The following is an 18,783-nucleotide window of genomic DNA, read 5'->3' on the forward strand; positions in this document are numbered from 1 at the left end:
ATGAAATCCCTTACACTTGATCCTCCGAGCTACAAGCTCCCTGTCACATCATATGTCTCTTATTAATACTTCTATCCTCCTCATTAGTTGACCCTAAGAAATCACACCAGTCAACTCTAGTCAACAGTCCGCTGTCAACTCAACTGGACTCGACGAGTTCCCTGGCGACTCGGCGAGTCTGGTCGTCCTTCAATCCTCTAAGATCCCCCTTCTACTCGTCGAGTATCCTCTTTGACTCGACGAGTCACTCCTGGAAGAATCGCGGGGCCACCCCGACTCCACTCGCCGAGTCTGAAGAACAACTCGGCGAGTCCCAGTGAATCTTCAAGCTACTCGCCGAGTCTGATCATCCGACTCGGCGAGTCCACGCCATGCAGTCGATCGAACTGCTTCCTGAGATACATATATTCCCGAATAAACAAACATGGGACCTTCTGGACCTCTAAGGGTCCTAATACAAGGTTATAAACATAGGGTAACGACACAACAATCCGTCTAATCTCCAAATGGGTTTCACAAACCCTAAATCCATGCACACATTCACATCACAGAAAATAATCCGAAAGGTTACCTGAATCATGCACCCTCAGTGTCCCCAAGCCTCAAAACGTGATTCCCTTGCTGTCCCATTAGCCAAAACCTTCTCCTTCTTGGACAATAACTTCCTCAAATCACCAATGATCTTCAATCCTTGCTCTAGTCGCTCCAGCCGCCTAGGGTTCCTCCCAATCGATCCAAAGTCGTGAAATGACAGCATAATAACCCTTATATACGACCCAATACTGAACGGCTAGGGTTTCCGCTGAACAGCGTCGACTCGCCGAGTCCATACTTGGACTCGTCGAGTCCAGTCGCGAACCCGCGACCAAATCTGCGACCCTACTCGGCGAGTCTGGCTCCCACTCGCCGAGTCTCCCCTTTAAAACACCCCAAAATTGCAATTTAACAATACTCGAGATTTTGGGCTGTTACAATTCTCCCCCACTAGAATTAGACTTCGCCCTCGAAGTCTCACTCTGAAAATAGCTCTGGCTGCTGCTCCCGCATCTCACGTTTCGGCTTCCCTAGACACCACCGATCTCTTCCGAGGCCGCTACTGAACCAATACCAGCGGTACCTTCTTGTTTCTCAGAACCTTGATATTCCGATCTCCGACGGCCACTGGCCTCTCGACGTAACACAGGCTCGCATCCACCTAATCGTTCTCTAGTAGAACCACTGCTGACTCATCCGCTATACACCTCTTCAATTGCGACACATACCAGTGTCATGGATCCGTCCCAATTCCGTTGACAGCTCCAAACGATAGGCCACCCTTCCTACCTTCGCACTTTCACAAAAAGACCCAACATACCGGGGCCCCCCATTTACCCCTCTTCCTAAATCGAAGCACCCCGTCAGAAATACGAAGTCGCTGACCTGAATCACATGCTCATAACGGCGTTTACCTGCATAACTTTCCTGTTAACTCTAGACGATCACTAACTCTCTTTAACCTGCTGAGTCCGCTTTGTCAACTAAAGTACGAACTCTGAACTGCTCATCACTCTCTGTAATCGGAAATTACCCAAGATGCACTCTGCTCCAAATCTCAACGATCACTCAACCCATAAGGGTTAGGAAACCCTGAACCACCGGATCCCCGATCCAAAGCCCACTTTGCCCATTCCGGACCGACTGAGAGATCCGTTCTCCCTCTCAGGTCAACTCTCACAAGTTCTCCCCTTGCCACTACCTACACATACTGAACTAGTCCCAACACCCGCAGGTGGAAAGACCCGATACACTGATGATATCCTCGAACATCTCCCAAGATGAACCACTACATCCACCCTACACTCTGATCAGATTCACACTGAGAATTTAAAATTTTCTCTCTCCATGCATCCCTTCTGAGCCTCAACAGACATCCCAACCGGATGGGTTCCTGCTCCACTTCCGCGAACACGATGCTCACAACCATACTCGAAATACTCTATCCATAACTCTGCTTTGCAGCTTTCACTTTCGTGAACTTGCACCCCTTCGGAGTTACACACCTTCCTCTTTTCCTTTTTCCAAAGAACCCTCTTGGCCATAATGCCACCCCAACCGGTGCCACGGTGCTCGCCCCAAGCGACACCACCCTTTTTGCGTAACCGCTATCCACATACTCTGGTTCTCATTGCAGGGGCTCTCAATCCCATGCACTCTCTCCACTCATCAAAATCACTGCCTCCGCTAACCAAGATCACTAACCCGGGGCCAGACCTTCCAATGCAATCACACTGCACATACATCATCCGTAAATCTCAAACTAATCCAGCAATACCAACAGAGTCTCCAGTATGACTGGACCGACTCTCACAACACATACTAGCCACTCGAGGCTATATCCCAGTGGGTCCGTACACCCAACTCTGCGAACCCTCAGGTTCTAACTCTGGGAACCTTCCGGTTCCAGCTCTAGAAACATGCACAACATAATCCCGTGGGATTAATGCAGTACAACCCATCTCGTACCTCAATCGTACCACTACTCTGATCGCAAAATTCCGATTACTTACTCAAGCTTGATCCCGACCTCCTCTCAGGCCTCCACAATCAAATGCCCTAGGTCTGTATCTCGCCCCGCATACCCAACACTCGCTCTCGTCGGCCTATACTTTGCGCTGACAAACACTGCTGAATCCCAACAGCTAAGCACCCTCACACTCTCATCGATCTCCCGGAGAATTTTCTAATTCTCCCCCACTAAAGCACTGACTAACTGCCACCGATCGTCATTAACGACCTTTCAGAACCATCCTGCACAAAGAGAACATTTACCCACTGACTGCTTCCCACAAGCGTAAGCAACCCTCAGCAAAACACATCTCCTCCCTGATCAATCCGCTCAAAAGAATCCGATCTTCCAATTATCCACTCCACAACTGCAGATGCTACCCGTCATTCAACCCAGTGCCGCATCTCCACTATCAACCCTCACGAACGATGACTAACGGAATTCCCAAGCAATAACCCATAACCAAACCCACAACCTGCCAAAGGTTGAATATCGCATCGAAAACCGCACAAGGCTACCGGTACCAAATCACCAAACTATAATCATACTAAACCATCAGGGAACAACGAATGCCAAGCGAAAACCTGAAGCACCAATTCATAACCATGCCAAACCCGCGAAACAACGAATACCGCAGCAAAATCCACACCAGACACCAGCACAAACAATACGCCACAATCAACGCAAGCTACTCAAGACGTCAAGAGAGCATCATACCCGCAGCTGCCTCCGGCACTGCTCCGTCTCCCTCTGCCGCAAGCCGATAAGTACGACCCTGAGTCCTAGGGCTCTGCTCCATCCTGTCCTCCTCCTGAACTCCTTAAGGTGGCCGATGCTAGAGCCTGCACCGGTCCTGCAGGAAACTGTGGACGGTTGACCCTCAAATGTCCAACCTGCCGACACTGATAACAATTCCTGAAATCTCGAATTGGCACTGACTGCCGACAATCCCGTGCACCGTGCCCCTCCTTTCCGCACTTGCGGCATGCACCACTGGGCCAACAAGCTCCGGTGCCATCTCTCTCACACTTCCCACAAGTGTGACCGCTCCGATCCCCCATTCTAACGTCTACGGTCATGGGCCGTTTCGGCGCCGACTGCGACTGCATCGGGGCCTGCCTCATCTCACGCAACTGCAACTCAACTTCTAACTCACGCCACATGGCGGCCTCCTGCGATACCAACACGGTCTCGCGTCTCTACGCAGACACGAACTGTCTGATACCCCCCCCTCTTGAGCATACTCGGATATCGGGACATCTGAGCCTGCTCCGAAGCGAACTCAGGGCAAAACATCGCCCTCTCAATAAACATCCCGGTGCTCTCAGTCACCGACTCCAAATCCTGCTTCAGCTTAAGGAACTTCCGAGCCAATTTCTCCTTTTCATCCCGCGGAACATAGCGAGTACTGAACATCCCTCAAAATTGATCCCATGAAACTGCAGCCCTCTGCGCATCGGAAAATGACCTCGTGGTCAATCTCCTCCAATCCTTCGCCCCGAGCCTCAATAGGTTCAGAGCACACCCCACCCTCTGATCAGCAGGGCATAAATCCGTGGAGAAACACCCCTCCATGCCTGATAACCATCTCATAGCAACAATCGAGTCCTGAACTCCATCGAATGTGGAAGGCTTCGCATAATAGAAGTCCCGATACTGAAAACCCCGACTAGCCCTTTTCTTTGCCGTTGCTACAGCCGCTGTAACCGCCGCGGCAGCCGTCTCTGCGAAAGCCGCATATCGCTCATCCAACTACTTCAATCATAGTGGTCCTGATCGACCCAAACAATTCTGGCGACTCAGCCCGCAACAATGTAGCGACCCCATCACGCAGGATCTCGCGAACCCTCGCATCCCGCTCGCTCGTGCTCGTCCGATCGATAACCGGATAACAAGATAGCCACAAGCATCATCCACTACGAACCATGGTACTCATCCCATGACATCCCTCCTCAACATGCCTCGGTGTATGGTACCTGAACCATAGCACCACTCCTCAATCTGCTCCAATGTATGGTGCCCGGACCATAACATCACTCTGTATCCGCTCCGATGTATGGTATCCGAACCATAACATCACTCCTCAATCTGTTCCTTAGGACCTTTAGAATGCCCCCTGTATCAAGTATGGGTCCTCTGCTTTCAGTAGTACGGGCCCATACTACCTGCCACATCTACCCATACTTTCCACACGGACCATCCCAGAGTTCCTAAGTAGCTGATAAACCTGCTCTTTCACCCATCTCATCGCGCGTGCTCGCTTTCCAGCGAAATCCTCTACTCTACCAGCGCACTCATTTGGCTAGGTTTACTCCCTAGTCCCTTCCGCCGTCCTCCCACCTCTTTGCTATCAGCTGCTGAAGAGTTCCCAATGATGCCAGCCCTCTACCTCCTGAGTATCGTCATACTCACTTAGTAGCTGACTCCCATCATCGACAACTCCACAAAGCACAAAGCAAGCAGCATTCGAGCATTGAAGCATACATAGGACTCCCCATCTGTGGTAGCTCCACCTTCTCCGCTCATCCTCGGAAGTACCTCTGTACCCCGTAGCTTTACCCCTTGCGCGTTCTAACTAGATACTCTCACTCATCACAAACACACGAAAGCATAACGCACATATAACAGCGAACCCTAGACTAAGGTATCACAAATCAGGCCACTCTAGTCCTAAGATGTGAAATACCTAGCCTGTCTCTAGCATGCAATAATGTCTCATAAAGTGCATAATAGATATTTCATAATACAAAAGTAAGGGTATTTTGGGAAATCACCGTTTGGCTCTGGCTGATTGTACACACTGCTCTTTCTTGCTTTCTCTTTGAACTCTTATTCACTTTTTGGAAAACCATTTATTTGGGAAACTTTTTCTTACTTCCTCAGTTTGAGTCCAGATTTACCCGTAGGCGCGTCCGAATCCCTCAAACCAAGGCTCTGATACCAATTTGTAACACCATGATTTCCAAAAACAAAATTTTCATTTAAATACTCAATTTAATATTAAGAACACTTGTTTAAAATCTTATTCACATTCGAATTACAAAACATAGTTTCATTTTCGTTATAATAGAAGCCAGGATCCTCCAAAATACAACTCTTTCTTCGGTGTGTACAATCGAACCGTTGCCATCCCGCGTTACTATAAGAACCTGAAACAACATAACATAAACAACGTAAGCACGAAGCTTAGTGAGTTCCCCAATATACCTTACGCACATACGCCTTCCGGCCCGACCTTCCGGTCCATCACACATCATATCGCCTTCCGGCCCATAACATAATGCCTTCCGGCCCATAATATAATCACCTTCCGGCCCATAACATACATAGCACATACAACAGATAACTTACCACATATAGCATACATATCACATATCATATCCGACCTTCCGGTCACACAATCAAACCCTTCTGGGTACAGTATAGTGAGAAGACTCACCTCGCAGTCACTGGAAGATAGCAACTCATGAAATCCCTTACACTTGATCCTCCGAGCTACAAGCTCCCTGTCACATCATATGTCTCTTATTAATACTTCTATCCTCCTCATTAGTTGACCCTAAGAAATCACACCAGTCAACTCTAGTCAACAGTCCGCTGTCAACTCAACTGGACTCGGCGAGTTCCCTGGCGACTCGGCGAGTCTGGTCGTCCTTCAATCCTCTAAGATTCCCCTTCTACTCGTCGAGTATCCTCTTTGACTCGACGAGTCACTCCTGGAAGAATCGCGGGGCCACCCCGACTCCACTCGCCGAGTCTGAAGAACAACTCGGCGAGTCCCAGTGAATCTTCAAGCTACTCGCCGAGTCTGATCATCCGACTCGGCGAGTGCACGCCATGCAGTCGATCGAACTGCTTCCTGAGATACATATATTCCCGAATAAACAAACATGGGACCTTCTGGACCTCTAAGGGTCCTAATACAAGGTTATAAACATAGGGTAACGACACAACAATCCGTCTAATCTCCAAATGGGTTTCACAAACCCTAAATCCATGCACACATTCACATCACAAAAAATAATCCGAAAGGTTACCTGAATCATGCACCCTCAGTGTCCCCAAGCCTCAAAACGTGATTCCCTTGCTGTCCCATTAGCCAAAACCTTCTCCTTCTTGGACAATAACTTCCTCAAATCACCAATGATCTTCAATCCTTGCTCTAGTCGCTCCAGTCGCCTAGGGTTCCTCCCAATCGATCCAAAGTCGTGAAATGACGGCATAATAACCCTTATATACGACCCAATACTGAACGGCTAGGGTTTCCGCTGAACAGCGTCGACTCGCCGAGTCCATACCTGGACTCGTCGAGTCCAGTCGCGAACCCGCGACCAAATCTGCGACCCTACTCGGCGAGTCTGGCTCCTACTCGCCGAGTCTCCCCTTTAAAACACCCCAAAATTGCAATTTAACAATACTCGAGATTTTGGGCTGTTACATAACTTGAGGACAAGTTACACAAACACATTTTATACTCAACTCTTAGATTAAAATGGATTGAAAACAACTATTTCACTCAACATTTCTATTAATCTAAGCAACTCATAAGAACAAGATAATTCAAATCAAACTTTTTCATGTAATTAGTCTAAACCTTAAACTAATACAAAACATGAATCTATTGACAATTATCTTTGAAAATGGATTAGCATGAACATTACCACATCAAAAACAAGTTTATAAGATCAAAAATAACTTAGGGTAATGTTCCTAGTCCATTTCTAGCCAAAAAACTCGAAAATATGCTGTCTGGGGGTCCAACTCGTCGAGTGCATGAACAAACTCGGCGAGTTGGATCGAATTCATCATTTTAAAGGCATGGACTCGTCGAGTCTCCTGATGGACTCGCCGAGTCTGATGGCCAGACAGCACCAGATTCGTTTTTTCAGCTTCTATTGCAGGTATAACAAGAAAACAAGCCTAGGCTCTGATACCACTGTTGGGTTATGAGCATTCTAACACTCCTAAGTGTACATGCAACCCTAAATACCTTGGATCTATGTTTTCTCTATTATACATGCAAATATGAACATCCAAGGTATTATCCTAATCTAGCATACAAAATAATGAATATAACAAGATAGAATACATACCTTGTTGTTGCTTGTGTTCCTTGAAACCTTGTGAGCCTAGCACCACAAGTGGTGATGCCTCAAATGGTTCACACAACACCAAATACACTTGGAATAACTTGAGAGAAACTAGAACACTTCATGAAATCGGTTAGCCCTCATACACACACATAGTGTTCGTGTTAGTCCCGATTTCTTGAGCCATGGGTTTCTTTTATATGGTGGCTATTAGGGTTACACTATGTAACTCATGACTTTACCCATTCCTTATGCTCCATGGGTTTTATCCTCCATGGAGTATCCATGGATCACCCCATGGACTTAGTCCAACATAAGGAATCTTGGATCACAAGCCCACATATATAAGAATGAATGATTTACACAATCAACCCATATATTTAATTAGTCTTCTTTTGATCACTTAATTAATACTAGATTAATTCTTGATCAATACTAATTAAATAATCTCATTATTCTTATTATTAATATACTAGAACTTATAATATATTAATAACCGTAAGTGTCTTATTTCTCTCATTATAGTCTATCCAAGTGCATGATGCCATGCAACCCAAATGGACCATGCCGGGTCGGGTCAAGTCTTACCAATTATAGTTATGGACTTAGACATTAATCCAACAGAAATGTCTTGCCAAGATCCTGGAATGCTATACAGCTTAAAGCCTATTTTAAGTAAGTGAGATAACTCAACAAAGTCAAGGTACACATATTCTTTAACTTTAACCCTTTATTTTCATTATTTACTACCCTGAAAACCATTACTAACTTACGCATCGAAAGGGGCATTAGCCAAGCTAATTCCCACACCATGCTAACGTTTGCTATACGCGGGAATTCAAGGATCCTAACACATAAGGATCCTGATATGCATAAGAATTCTGATAAACGAGGATCCTAACACACGAGGATCCCGACATTCGAAGATACAAGGATCATGGCACCCAAGGGTGCTAACATTCAAGGATCCAATTTGGTACAACATTCTAAGATCCACATGATTATAATTCACAAATGTCATAGTTACTATAAATAGAAACCAATCATCTCACCTTCGAATAAGGGTACTTAATCCACTCTAAGGTTTAAAGAGTTAATTACTCTTTCATACGATTTATGGTTTCTACACCTCCCTTGGACGCACAATATCTAACTATGAGATGTGAATGAGGGGATCATTTCAAGCTGCATTAACATGGAAACCCTCTTATTTTTTAAAATAAGTTAAGATCCCAAAATTTAAATCTAAGGTTAATAGCATTGACATATTATCTTTGATGGGTTTTGAGCATTCTAACACTTCCTAAGTGTACGTGCAACCCTAATAACCTTGGATCTATGTTTGTCTAATTATCATGCAAAGTTGTATTTCCAAGGTTATATTCCTATCTAGCATACATGGGGAACAATTTTAACTTGAATGAAAGATAGAATAACTTACCTTGTTGTTGCTTATGTTCCTTGAAACCTTGTGAGCCTAGCACCCCAAGTGTGATGCCTCAAATGCTTCACACAACACCAAATGCTCTTGGAAAGACTCTTGAGAGAATACACGCTTCTTGAAATCGGCCAAGCCATCTAGTTTCTTATATGTAGCCGATTTTGGTGGAGAATGGGACTCTTATATAGTGTTGACACATCTAGGGTTACACCATGTAAACCCTAATGTGTCATCACTCTTCATTTCCATGACCCATGGATTTGTAACTCCCATGGAGCATCCATGCAGCATCCTATGGGTAGAACACAACTTGATAATCCATGGAGCCTCTTAGCCCACTATACAAGATATGAATGATTTACATAATCAACCCATATATTTAATTAGTTATCCTTTGATCACTTAATTAATTTCAAATTAATTCTTTGATCAAACTAATCAAATAATATTATTAATATATTAGAACTTATAATATATTAATAATCTCCAAGTGTTATTTCTCTCAATTAGTCTATCCAATTGCATGGTGCCATGCAACCCAAATGGACCATGCCGGGTCGGGTCAAGTACACACCCGAAATAGTTATGGGCTTAGACACCTTATCCAACAGTCTCCCACTTGGATAAGTCTAATAAGTATTACTCCAGTACTTCAGGAACCGACCGGAAATCGTAGCTCTTTCAAGGTCTCTCGGAACTGAGAAGATGATGGTACGCCATTTAAGATAAGGGATCATATAATCCTCTGTTCTAGATATCAGCCGGACAAATACATGGAACAATGTCTTACTTATTGTCCAGCAGTTTGTTTCTCGATTTCCGATTTGTTTGACAAAGAACATAATTGAACACATCAACTTAGTTCTGACCGGGCCCGGTACATAGGTCAAAACAAAATCATCGAGGGGTCCAGATATCAGCTTCTAATCCAAGAAGGAACAGATAAACTTCGACTCATATGTTTGTTCTACCACTCATTGAATTACACACAAAAGCACGTTTTATAACATCGAGTTACCAATGCATTTTCGTACAATCATTGCATAACCAACTTGTAAGTAACAAATCATATCTCTAGGTTTGAAGACTTATATGATATTACCGTCTCACGATCACTCGAGATAGAATTCCATGAAGTGATTCCAGTGAGCGTGGGTTAAGTCCAATGCTCAGACCTTATGAGCACTCATGATTGTTGTAGCCTTGTCCAACACCTTAGATCTCTGCAACCAATCATGACAGTCTTGATTCATACCTACTTCCGACATATGACCGACTGTGGAGGTTTGAATAATGTGTTATACCAAACAAAATTATTCTGGAAGTCAAAACATGCAAAAGAAATATAGTAAACGATCGACAAGGGATAGCAACACGTTACTCATAAATAAAACACCTTTTATTCATCATCTAATGTCAATTACACTTTACAAATTTCTGGGTTATCTAACTACTAAATCTAATATCATCCTTCAGCCCTATGCTCCGAGCATGCTGGAGATGCTTAACCCGAGTCAGTCCCTTCGTGAGGGGATCTGCTGGATTCTCATCTGATGATACCCTCTTTGCAACGAGGAGTCCTTCTATTCGATGTCTGATAAAATGGTATTTTCTGTCGATGTGCCTGGATCTCCCGTGATCCCTTGGTTCCTTGGCTAAAGCAACAGCACTTTCACTATCACAGAAAATCTCCATTGGCTCTTTAATAGTTGGTACAACTCCAAGGTCTCCAATGAAGTTCTTCAGCCATATCGCCTCCTTTTCCGCCTCGCTAGCTGCAATATACTCTGATTCACAAGTTGAATCAGCCACTGTCTCTTGCTTGGAACTCTTCCAAGAAGTTGCTCCTCCATTTAGGGTAAAGACCCAGCCCGACTAAGAGCGGAAATTATCCCTATCAGTCTGGAAGCTAGCATCAATATATGCTACAACTCTCAAGTCATCACTCCCACCGAGGGTAAGGACCCAGTCCTTAGTCCTCCGTAGGTACTTGAGGATGTCCTTTACCGCAGTCCAGTGTGCCTTGCCAGGGTTCGCCTGATACCTGCTAACCATGCGCAGGGCAAAGGCTACATCAGGTCGAGTACACGTCATAGCATACATGATCAATTCTACAGCCGAAGCATAAGGTATTCGACTCATTTCTACTATCTCAGCCTCAGTGCTAGGGCTTTGTATCTTACTCAATCTGGTGTTACTCTGGATGGGTAACTCTCCTTTCTTGGAATCCTGCATGCTGAATCTCTTCAGCACCTTATCCAAGTAGGTACTCTGACTAAGTTCAATTAGTCTTTTACTCCGATCTCTCAAGATCCTTATCCCTAGAATATAGGTAGCTTCTCCTAGGTCCTTCATAGAGAAACACTTCCCAAGCCAGGATTTAACTTCCTGCAGAGTTGGGATGTCATTTCCTATGAGTAGTATGTCATCCACATACAACACCAAAAAGCTAACTATACTCCCACTAGCCTTGACATACACGCAAGACTCATCTTCACTCCTAGAAAAGCCAAATTCCTTGACGTTTTCATCAAAGCAAAGATTCCATCTGCGAGGTGCTTGCTTCAATCCATAAATGGATTTCTCAAGCTTACACACTCTATTAGGGTACTTGTTGCTGACAAAACCCTCTGGCTGACTCATGTAAACATCTTCAGCCAACTTTCCATTAAGGAAAGCGGTTTTGACATCCATTTGCCATATTTCATAGTCATGAAATGCAGCTATGGCCAACAGAACCCGAATAGACTTAATCTTGGCTACTGGAGAAAAGATCTCATCATAGTCCACTCCAGGAATTTGAGAGAAACCCTTTGTAACCAGTCTAGCCTTATATGTGTGTACATTACCATCCATGTCGCTCTTCTTCTTGAAGACCCATTTGCACCCTACTGTCTTACGACCTGGTACATTCTCAACCAAGTTCCAAAGTTGATTGTCATACATGGACTATATTTCGCTGTCCATCGCCTCTTTCTACTTGGCTGACTCAGGGCCTGCCATGGCTTCCGCATAACTGTTAGGTTCATCCAGACCTATCAGCGTCTCATCACTGATAAGTGTATCTCCTTCTGCAGTAATATGGAATCCATAGTAATGCTCAGGAGGATTCCTAACCCTTATGGAACGCCTCAGAGGTACAGACTTGTCAATTGGCTCAACAGGAGTTTCCTCCTCAAGTTGAGTGCTAGGGTTTGAAGTTCCTTCACCGGTTGACTCTAGAATTTCTTCAAGATCAAGTTGCCTCCCACTGTTTCTTTGGCTTATGAACTCTCTCTCTAAAGAAAGCCCTCCTAGCTACAAAGTCCACATTTTCACTAGGTCTGTAGAAGAGGTAACCAAAGGATTGTTGTGGGTAGCCGATGAAAATACACCTCTCGCTTCGGGGTTCGAGCTTATCATGAGTCTCGCGTCTCACGAAAGCCTCACAACCCCAAATCTTGATGTGGTCTAGTTTAAGCACTTTACCAGTCCACATCTCGTGAGGAGTTTTGGCTACTTTCTTTGTAGGGACTAGATTAAGGATATGGGCGGCGGTCTCTAAGGCATACCCCCAGAATGAGATTGGTAGCGAAGTTTGACTCATCATGGAACGAACCATATCTAACAAGGTTCGATTACGCCTCTCAGCCACACCATTCAACTGTGGTGTCCTGGGAGGTGTCAATTGTGAGACAATCCCACATTCCCTTAGATAGTCAAGGAACTCTGATCTAAGATACTCACCACCACGATCGGATCGAAGCATCTTAATGTTCCTGCCCAATTGATTCTCGACTTCCTGTTTAAATTCCTTACACCTCTCGAAAGTCTCTGACTTATGCTTAATTAAGTAGACATATCCATATCTACTGTAATCATCAGTAAAAGTCAAATAATAACGATTAGCATCCCTTGTGGCATGTTTGAATGTCCACACACATCCGTGTGTACAAGGTCCAACAAACCTTCACCTCTCTCACAAGAACCTGTGAAGGGTGACTTTGTCATTTTTCCAAGTAAGCATGATTCGCAACTATCATCTGACTTTAGGTCAAATGACTCCAAGACTCCATCCTTTTGGAGTTGGCCTATGCGTTTCTTGCTTATATGTCCAAGACGACAATGCCATAATGATGCTTTATCCAAGTTATTATTATTAATAGAATCAATACACAAAACGTTATTTCCTAAGTTATATATAACAGATACAGCTTCATACACACCATCACAAGGTAATGCTTTAAAATAAAGAACATTATTAAAGAAAGCATCAATCGAACCAACTTCATTATTAAACGAAAAGGTAAACCCTTTTTTGTACAAAGCATGAAAGGAAATAATATTTCTTGCCATTCCTGGAGAATATCAACATTTATTCAAATCTAAATTAAACCCACTACTTAGCGATAAAGTATAAACTCCAATCTTGGTAATAGGTAAAGCTTTTCTATTCCCCATGACTAAGTTTATTCTTCCTTGCTCCATATTCTCACTTCTTCTTTGTCCCTGCAAGTCACAACAAATATGAATACCACAACCGGTATCTAGGACCCAAGATTTAGAATGGGGTGAGTTATTAGAAATGATAGTGTAAATACCTGCATGGTTGGGTTTAACTTTCCCATCCTTCACATCTTGCTGGTATTTTGGGCAGTTCCGCTTCCAATGTGATTTTTCATGGCAATAGAAGCATTCAACCTCTTTTGGGTTAGAAGAAGGAGTGATGAAACCTTTCTTGGTTCCACTTGAAGAAGAGCCATCAAGGGTCCGAGCCTTGGTACCCTTAAAAGAGCTCTTTCTCTTCTTCCCTCGACTTTTTCCGATTGCCAAAACCGGAGTAGAGTTTGGAGTAGGAGTGTTAACAACCGACTTCCCCTTACGACCTGTTTCTGCGGTCTTGAGAAGTCCCTGAAGTTTGCTGAGCGTGACCTCTTCCTTATTCATGTGATATGTCATGCGGAATTGATCATAGCACGATGGTAAGGAGTGCAAAATGATATCTATTGCAAGCTCCTCAGGGAAGTACACATTAAGCTTCAGCAAACGATCCACATAGCTTTTCATTTTCTGCATGTGGCTCGCGACGGATTCCCCGTCCTTCATCATGGCTGTTATCATGGAGCAGATGATTTCATACCTCTCTTGTCGTGCACTTTGATGGTATCTTTCCATCAAATCTTGGTGCATTTCATAAGGGTAGAAATCCTCATAAGACTTTTGGAGTTCCGCTATCATCGTGGCGATCATGATGCATGCCACTTTCGTGGCATCCCTTTCATGTGCCTGAAAGTCAGCGATCTCCTGGGGAGTTGCAGTGGTCTCATCAATCTCCTTAAGCTCCTTGTCAAGGACATATTCTTTGTCCTCGTAGCGGGTAATCATCCTGATGTTTCTGATCCACTTATTGAAGTTGGACCCATCAAAAGTGACTTTCCCACACAAGTTCATAAGGGTAAAGGAGCTATTAGGGTTAGAGCCAGAAGCAGCATTGTTTGAAGACATCTGAAAGAAGAGGACAAGATTAGTTTAGATATTAAGAGAGTCCTTAATAAAACACCCAAATGTAATATTAAGGCTAGGATCCAATCACAATATATTATAACTTGGAAGAGGTATGTCGTAATCCAAGCTATAACATATTTGAAAGGTAGGTGAATGACGATTCACCAATTTCCACCACGAAAAACGAAATATTAAATATTAGGTTTTTGATTGGTTCTTAGAAATTCCTAGATTCTTTGAGATTCAATGAACTTTTCAAAGGCATGTTTCAATCTCGAGCATGCCCTCCAAGTTTTGTGACTGGGATACTAAGGATCACAAAACGAGGTGTGAAGTAACCATGCAAATCACTTGGTAGCCTTAAAGTTTATCACTCAATCGATGTGACGGTAAACCACACACGCTCCATCGATACTATAATAAACCTTAAGTCACCCTTTACCTACCTTGTTAAGTTCAAGTTAATGTGCCGGTTAACCACACACGCTCCACCAACGACTTAAGCAAAATGTAAAGTGTAATTTCATGGATTAGCACCTTATTCACATTTTTCCTAAAGTAACTAAGATTGGGAATTTAATAAAACATTTAGTTACTTTATAATATTCATCATACTTTTAATGAGAATTTATAAGTCCTTGTCTTACCCGTTCGGCTAACGACCCTCCACCGATCAAGCAAGCGATGGGTGAGAGTGGACACCCATTAAGTTGCCTTTTTATAGTTAACAACCTTATACCCACCTTATAGACCGGTTTCGTGAATGAGGCGTACTATCGGTAAGACGACTTTGTTCTTATACATATATATATATATATATATATATATATATATATATATATATATATATATATATATATATATATATATAATTATTAAATCATAATAATATAAGTACAAGGGTTGAATTTTAACTTTTAAAATTCTAAGGGTTGGAACTAAAGTTTTAACTTGACTTTACTTGTTCCAAAACTTGAGGGCAAGTTTTGTAAACTTTCAAAACTTTTCATTTCTTGTAACTTATGAGTTTAATAGAGTATTAAAATGAAGACTCTTCATTTTTCTAACTCTTGTGTTCTTTTAATGGTTTTTAACTCAAGTGACTTTTGGTTTTCCATAACTTGAGGACAAGTTATGGATACCATTAAAACACATTATGATGAAGAATTAAACTACCACATAGGTTACAAATAATTCCTATGATCATCTAAACATCATAAGATCAAGAACATGAACATAAGCACTTTCATGAATCAAACTACACTTAAAACTTTGTAATTTTGATAACTAGTTGTTGTAAATGGATTAGCAACGACATTACACCATCTAAAACAAGTTTTCAAGTACCAAAACAGTTTAGGGTAATGTTTCTAGCCCATTTCCAGCAACTAAAGTCGAAAATCTGCACTCTGTGGCTCCTACTCGCCGAGTGCATGAACCTACTCGGCGAGTAGGTTGAAGATACAAGTGAACTCGGCGAGTCTCCCCATGGACTCGGCGAGTTCATCAGGCAGACAACAAGTTTTTCGACTTTTTTCAACTTTTAAGCACAAATAACAAACAAACAAGCCTAGGCTCTGATACCACTCATGGGTTTTGAGCATTCTAACACTTCCTAAGTGTACATGCAACCCTAATAACCTTGGATCTATGTTTGTCTAATTATCATGCAAAGTTGTATTTCCAAGGTTATATTCCTATCTAGTATACATGGGGAACAATTTTAACTTGAACGAAAGATAGAATAACTTACCTTGTTGTTTCTTATGTTCCTTGAAACCTTGTGAGCCTAGCACCCCAAGTCCGATGCCTCAAATGTTTCACACAACACCAAATGCTCTTGGAAAGACTCTTGAGAGAATACACACTTCTTGAAATCGTCCAAGCCCTCTAGTTTCTTATATGTAGCCGATTTTGGTGGAGAATGGGACTCTTATATAGTGTTGACACATATAGGGTTACACCATGTAAACCCTAATGTGTCATGACTCTTCATTTCCATGACCCATGGGTTTGTAACTCCTATGGAGCATCCATGGAGCATCCTATGGGTAGAACCCAACTTGATAATCCATGGAGCCTCTTAGCCCACTATACAAGATATGAATGATTTACATAATCAACCCATATATTTAATTAGTTATCCTTTGATCACTTAATTAATTTCAAATTAATTCTTTGATCAAACTAATCAAATAATATTATTAATATATTAGAACTTATAATATATTAATAATCTCCAAGTGTTATTTCTCTCAATTAGTCTATCCAATTGCATGGTGCCATGCAACCCAAATGGACCATGCCGGGTCGGGTCAAGTACACACCCGAAATAGTTATGGACTTAGACACCTTATCCAACAATCTTAAGTTGGGATCTTCCCAAGAAAACACATAAGGTTTATAACATTGACATGTTATCTCAAGTTGGAATCTTTCCGCAAAAAACAAATAAGGTTTATAACATTGACATGTTATCTCAACTTGGGATCTTCCCAAAAAAATTCTAAGGTTTACAACATTGACATACGAATTGGGATTTTCCCTAGTATTTTACCAAGCTTTATAACATTAATGTGTTACCTTGAATTAGGGTTTCCCAAGTGATTTACTAAACGTTGTGACATTGATGTGCTTTCTTAGATTGGTATTTTCCCAAAGATTTTCTAAGAGTTATGACACCAACATGTTGTCTAAATATGGGATGATCTTGTAAAAATATGCAAGATTTACAGCATTATCACATTGCAAAACGAGACTTTTTTCTTCGTGAAGGTTTGTATGGATCGGATACATTTCAAGTATAATAAGAAAATTGAAACTAATCTAAGCAAAATAATCAACAGAAATTAAATAACACAAAAGTTCTCCAAAGTTTTCTTTTCACCAAGAAAGAGGTTTTCTCTTCACCAAGAAAACGGGTTTGTCAGAAAGACAGTCACCAAGACGTTTAACGACACCAAGCCTTTATACTATAGGGTTTCACCCTAATGTAGTATATATACTAAACTAATCTAGTTAATCCCTTAATTAAAGGGATTGTATTTAACCTACATATAAAGAAATCCTTATCACCAAGCTATCAGATTTTTTATCTATCATATATTTACAGAGATAACTACCTACTATACAAAGATACCTTCCATATATATATATATATATATATATATATATATATATATATATATATATATATATATATATATATATATATATATATATATATATATATATATGATACTTCCTAAATGATATCTTCATAATATACAAAGATCACTAAGATCATGGAATCATGCTGATGCGGATAGAACTGGGACTAGCGTTGCCGCTGGTGCTGATGTTGGAGCTGAACGTCAACGTATAATGTGTTTGACTCATTAGATCATAATGTATAGCCTTACAGTCTCCCCTATCTGGTGATGTCAAAACTGTTCTTCAAAGTATTTTTCATCTTTAATGAATGCCCCCCCCCCCCCCTATGAAAGAGTATGACTTCCTAATTTTGGTTATCAGCAGTAGAAGCAGTAAGAACATCGGAAACAATTCACATATCATGAGTCGCCGCAGAATGATAGATTATATGGAGATGATAGAATGTTAATATCAACTCTCGATTAGATTTAGCTCCCCCTCAGATAAGCAACATTTGAGTTTTTCTCCTCCTTGTATGTGTAATATTCAAAAGTGTCTGCTATGAGTGATCAAGTAAGAATGTAGTAGAACTAGATATCCCCCCCCCCCCCTTTGACAACATCAATAAACATTGCCTTCCTTTTTTTAAGGATACAACAAGTAACCTAAAATAAAAATAAAACATAGAACAAAGTAAGAGGATAAATTAGGTGTATCACACAATTGTCTTGTTTCTATAGTAGATCATTTACACAGAATTGCGAAGTCTCATCAGCGTATGGTTTTAAAAGTTGAATCATTATCTTCTTATATTAGAAGAATAAAAGGTGAGAGTGGGTAGGTGCATGTAATACATTGTTGTACAGGATATACCCATCGGCACAGAGTTTTCAAGTTCTCATCAGTGTATGGCATTTGAAACTGAATAATAAAACTCTTAAGAAGAATGATAGGGCAAGAATGGATTGGCGCATGTGATAGCCTACGATATGTAGACTAACCAACGACACAAAATTTCGAACTTTTATCAGTGTGTGGTATTGCGTAATAAATCATTAAGTTATATAAATAAGAAATGTGGAAGAGAAGTA

The sequence above is a fragment of the Lactuca sativa genome, chromosome 4 (genome assembly GCF_002870075.4).
Source record: "Lactuca sativa cultivar Salinas chromosome 4, Lsat_Salinas_v11, whole genome shotgun sequence".
In the NCBI taxonomy this organism is placed as follows: Eukaryota; Viridiplantae; Streptophyta; class Magnoliopsida; order Asterales; family Asteraceae; genus Lactuca; species Lactuca sativa.